Source organism: Choloepus didactylus, chromosome 9 (genome assembly GCF_015220235.1).
Source record: "Choloepus didactylus isolate mChoDid1 chromosome 9, mChoDid1.pri, whole genome shotgun sequence".
Classification (NCBI taxonomy): domain Eukaryota; kingdom Metazoa; phylum Chordata; class Mammalia; order Pilosa; family Megalonychidae; genus Choloepus; species Choloepus didactylus.
In genome coordinates, this window is record NC_051315.1 from 38186301 (window position 1) to 38192117 (window position 5817).

The following is a 5817-nucleotide window of genomic DNA, read 5'->3' on the forward strand; positions in this document are numbered from 1 at the left end:
AGTCAGTATTTGTTTCATGTATTTTGAGGCTCTGCTGTTAGGTGCATAGATATTTATAATTTTTATGTCTTCTTACTGAACTGATCCCTTTATCGGTATGTAATGATCATCTTTGTCTCTCATAACAGTTTTCATATTAAAGGCTATTTTAGGTGATATTAGTATAGCTCTTCCATCTCTCTTTTGATTGCTACTTGCATGCTATATTTTTTTCCATCTGCTCCAGTTTGCTAATGCTGCTGGAATGCAAAACACCAGAAATGGATTGGCTTTTATAAAAGGGGTTTATTTGGTTACACAGTTAGAGTGTTAAGGTCATAAAGTGTCCAAGGTAACATATCAGCAATCAGGTACCTTCACTGGAGGATGGCCAATGGTGTCTGGAAAACCTCTGTTAGCTGGGAAGGCATATGTCTGGCATCTGCTTGCAACCAGGTTGCATTTCAAAATGGTGTTCTCCAAAATGTCTGCATCAGCTTTCAATGTCAGTCTTCAAACTGTCCTCTTGGCTGTAGCTAGCTGTTCCTTCTGTCTGAGCTTATATAGTGCTCCAGTAAACTAATCAAGGCCCACGTGAATGGGTGGAGCCATGCCTCCATGGAAATTATCTAATCAGAGTTATCACCTACAGTTGGGTGGGTCACATCTCCATGGATACAACATAATCCAAAGGTTCCAACTTAATCAACACTAATATGTCTGCCCCTACCAGAATGCATTAAAGAATATGGCTTTTTCTGGGGGATGTAATATACGCAAACTGGTACACCATCCTTTCACTTTCAACCTACTTAGGTCTTTGAATTTAAGGTGAGTCTCTTACAACTAGTATATAATTAGGTCATGCTTTTTATCCATCTGCCAATCTCTGCATATTGACTGGAGAGTTTAATCCATAAAGTCCTGATAATGCAGGACTCTTTTCTGCCATTTTGCTATTTAGTCTTTGTAAGTCTGTCCTAGTTTGCTAATGCTGCAGAATGCAAAACACCAGAGATGGATAGGCTTTTATAAAACGGGGGTTTATTTCGCTACACAGTTACAGTCTTAAGGCCACAAAGTGTCCAAGGTAACACCTCAGCAATCGGGTACCTTCACCGGAGGATGGCCAATGGTGTCTGGAAAACCTCTGTTAGCTAGGAAGGCAGCTGGCATCTGCTCCAAAGCTCCAGCCTCAAAACGGCTTTCTCCCAGAACGTTCCTCTCTAGCAAGCTTGCTCCTCTTCAAAACATCACTCCCAGCTGCACTCCGTTTCCTCCCCCTGAGTCAGCTCATTTATATAGCTCCACCGATCAAGGCCCACCCTGAATGGGCGGGGCCACACCTCCATGGGAACATCCCATCAGAATTATCACCCACAGCTGGGTGGGGCACATTCCAAGCAAATCTAACCAGCACCGAAACTTCTGCCCCACAAGACCACAAAGATAATGGCATTTGGGGGACACAATACATTCAAACTGGCACAAAGTCTTGTACCTTTTTTGCTCCTCAATTCTTCTGTTAATGCCTACTTTCATATTTATTTGAAATTTTTTTGCATTCTACTTATTGAGCCCCTTCTCATTTCTATCCATATATATTTTTCATGTATTTTCTTGTGGTTACTCTGGGGTTAAAATTTAATATCCTACATGTAGAACAATCCTTTTTGATTTGATACAAACTGGACTTCAATAACATATACATACACTGTTCCTATACCCTTCCATCCCTCTACTGGGCCGAGAGAACAATTTACTGGTATTTACTGTAATTTTACCTACCTTTTCCATTCTTCCCTGGATGTTGTACAATGTTCTGCTGTACTCCTGAGACTTGAAATAGTTGATTCACACACTTTCCTGCCTGTTTAACACTTATTCTGGTAGAGGGACCAATTCCTGGAGAGTCCTACTTTGCCATCCTCCCACAATTCTCTCTTTCATTATTATTTATTAACTAGATTACAGTTTGCTGCTCTCTTCAATGATTTCCCAGCTTTTTTTTATGTGAAGATTTCTTTTTGTCAAATGCTAGTAATTCATTCATTCCATTTCTTTGTAGAGATTCAATACGTACACTACAATCTCAAAGCCACAGGAAAATATCAAAGGGATTCTTAATACGTATTACAAATGACTATAGCAGCTAAGAAATAAGTCAAGAGCAGGAAATTGCCTTCTTCAACTAGGAATTTATTATCCATTTAAGTCTAAGAAAAAGCTAACTCAGTAGGGATGATTTTTTTCTTTTATTTTAAATTTCAAAGATTTAGAAGAGACATACAAAAGAGAAGTGCTTAGAATTATTGTATGAATATTTCCATCTGTCTTCCTTTAGAGAACTGGAGTTTGCAATATAATACTGCTGTTAGGAGAGCTTAAAAATATAGATGTGGAAATAGCCAATTAGATTCTATTCAGAATTTGGATTTTTCCTCAAAAGATTGCATGTCTTTATTTTTTATATAATTATTTATTTTAGAAGGTATAATGTGAAGTCAGAAGACTCTAAATAAGGGCCTTACTTTCCGCACATGTGAATAGAAGCAGTAATACAGACCTGCACCAAAAATATATGGAAACAAAAATTCTATTTCCAACAGTTTGTTTTTCATAGATGAAAGTTATTCTTGCAACATGAAATATTATTTAAATTTAAACATAAATTCAGAAAATTGGTGATTCTTTTGACTCTAGGTTAAGCATTTTTTCCCCACAAAACAAAATTGTGTGTTCCTTTTCAAATCCTCCCAACTCCACCTTTTGCCCTAACTGGTGCTTCAGTAACCAGTTCTACACCTGTTCTGGAAAGCTTTGGCCAGGTAGGTGTAACCTGAAAAAACCTCTCTTGGGCCAGTACAGTGAACTTACCTATCATTTCCTGCCCCATAATTCTCCAATACAGGGATGTGGAATGCCCAGGGGAATCCACCTGGCACTCAAGCAAGTGCAACGGGGTGTTCACACCCAAGAGCTCCCCTAGACCAGTGAAAGATGGAATCCAAAGGGTAAATGTGTTCCCCTTTCTTCTCCCAAGAGGACAGTTAGGAAACTCACTTCATAACACTCCCAGTGCTCACCAGTCACTTGCAGGGGTGTCCAATACAACTGGATTACCATCCTTTCTTTTTTCTCACTCCCTATTTCTCACTGTTGCACTTCCGGATCACTTTATAACTGAATACCTACACATAAACCTTTGTCTCTGGTTCTATTTTCAGGGAAATCCAGGTTAAAACAGAGGTACCAAGAGTAACCTTGGAAATCAGATTATCAGATTGGGATTTTGGAAGTGGCAATCAGGACCAGTTGCTGGTGGTAAGTGAGGCACATAACCTCAAGCCTGCAGTAGCATCATAAATACCAAGTCTCTTGCTGTGGTGGATTGAAATGAAGTCCAGGTAGAAAGCAAAGCATGGGGTTGTGTAGTAGCTGTGGTAATAGAATGGAACAGAGCCAATGGTAATTATAAAGATTGTCAAGTTTGATTATTTCTATCTGGTTTGGAAGCCTTGAAGAATGAAAAAATAACAGACTCACGTCAATCAAGTTTCAACTAAGGTATTCCTTAAAACTAGAATACCTATATGGCAAGGGAAACCCTCATCTCTTACTGCTGCACTGCAGACTGTACCCAGAAAAGCATATAATATCATTATAACAGGAAGATCTGCAAAGAAGAAGAAATGCATGGCCTCAACAGGTCACCCATGTAAAAGTCAGGACACTGAAGGGAAGAGTGTATTACTAATAGCAAATTGCATAACCAAAAGAAATGATCTTTCCTGATAGTTTCAGAACTGAATTATCTTTCTATTTTCTCTACAAAAAATATTACAGAGTTTTCAAATTAAGAAGCAACCCTAGAGTATGCAAACAAAAAATGTGAAATAAACAACAAGATAAGGTGTGGTGGGACATAAATATTATGCTTTTTATTTTCCTACATTTTATGATAATTTTTCAGGGGTTGATAAGTAACCTGAGCTGGTCTGGTTTGAACCTCAGTACTTATTCTGTTGATATTAGGACATTTTTTCCAGAAGAATATTGTCCCAGGAACTATAAGCTACTGTCTTGCAAGCACGTTGAGGTTAGATAATGGAGCCAATGCCTAGGAGGCAATGCTTAAAAATTAAGTGAGAGAAAAATTATTTGAACACTGGAAACCAGCTGTTTCATTACACAAGGCAATAAATTCCCCCTCTAACTAAGCAGGTTTGAGATGGGTTTTCTGTCACTTATAACAGAGAGCAAAGATATACATGTATCACTGTCATCCTGAACACTATGAAATACAGAGACTTTTGTTTGCAGATATAACAACCTTGTCTATTTCTAATGCTGTTTCAAACATGGCTCATGAGATTCCAAATAAATGCTACTTATTCTTCACTTCTCTGCTTGCATGTCATTGACTCAAGGAAAATCTTCCTGGTTCTAAATAGTTTATTTTCCCTCTTTTGCATTCCCATAGCACCCAGTATTTCCCTTTAATATTAGTGATAGATGGATGGATGGATGACTAGATGGATAGATAGAAAGATAGATGATAGATAATTTGTTTTTTTCCACTTTATTTTTATTGTAGTAACATATATAATGTAAAATTTGCCATTTTAACCATTTTTGAGTGTATCATTCAGTAGCATTAATTGCTTTAACAATGTTGTGCCAGCATCACTGTACCAATTTGGATATATTATGTCCCTCCAAAAGACATGTTTTAATCCAATCTTGTGGGATGTTTGGATTAGGTTGTTTCCATGGAGATGTGACTCACCCAACTGTATGTGATAACTCTGACTGAATTATTACCATGGAGGTGAGGCCCTGCCCATTGAGTGTGGGTCTTGATTAGTTCAGTGGAGTCCTTTAAAAAGAGCACACAGGCCAGAAGCTTGCTGACACTGATGCTTAGACATGCTTGGAGATACAGACAGAAGGATGTTTAGCTAAGAGATGAAACACAGAGTTTGCCCCGGGATATGCTAAGACAGGACCCACGGGTGCCTAGAGAGTACCATCCAGGAAGAAAGAACCAAGAATGCACAGGAGCTGAGAGAGGAGCTGGAACACAACCCGGGATCAGCAGACACCAGCCGTGTGCCTTCCCAGCTAGCAGAGGTTTTCCGGATGCCATTGGCCTTTCTTCAGTGAAGGTATTCTCATGTAGATGTCATAATTTGGACACTTTTATGGCCTTTGGACTGTAAATTTGTAACCAAATAAACCCCCTTTATAAAAGCCAATCCATTTCTGGTATTTTGCATAACAGCAGCATTAGCAAACTGGAACAATCACCAACTTCCATTACTCAAATCACCCCAAACAGAAACTCTTTACCCATTAAGCAGTAGCTCCTCATTCCCCCTACCGTGGCCCTGTGTAATCTCTAATCTACTTTTTTGTCTTTATGAATTTGCTTGTTCTAGATATTTTATACAAGTGGAATCATACATTATTTGTGCTTTTGTGTCTGGCTTATTTCACTTCACATAGTGTTTTCAAGGTTCATCCATGTTGTATAATGAATCAGAACTACATTCTTTTTCATGGCTAGATAGTATTCCATTGTATAGAAATACCATGGATAATTTGTTTTTAATGCCTTTCACACAAGACTTTAAGTTCCATGAGGAAGGCTTTGTGTTTGCTTTAATTTTCAAGGTTATATCCCCATTACCTAGCCCAATCTCTAGCATGCAAAGAATATTAATAGACTGAAGAAATTCTGCCTGATGGAATGAATAAATGATTGAATCCACATAAACATGAAAAGCCAGAATCTTAACATTTCCCCTCTAAATATGTACATTCACACATACACAA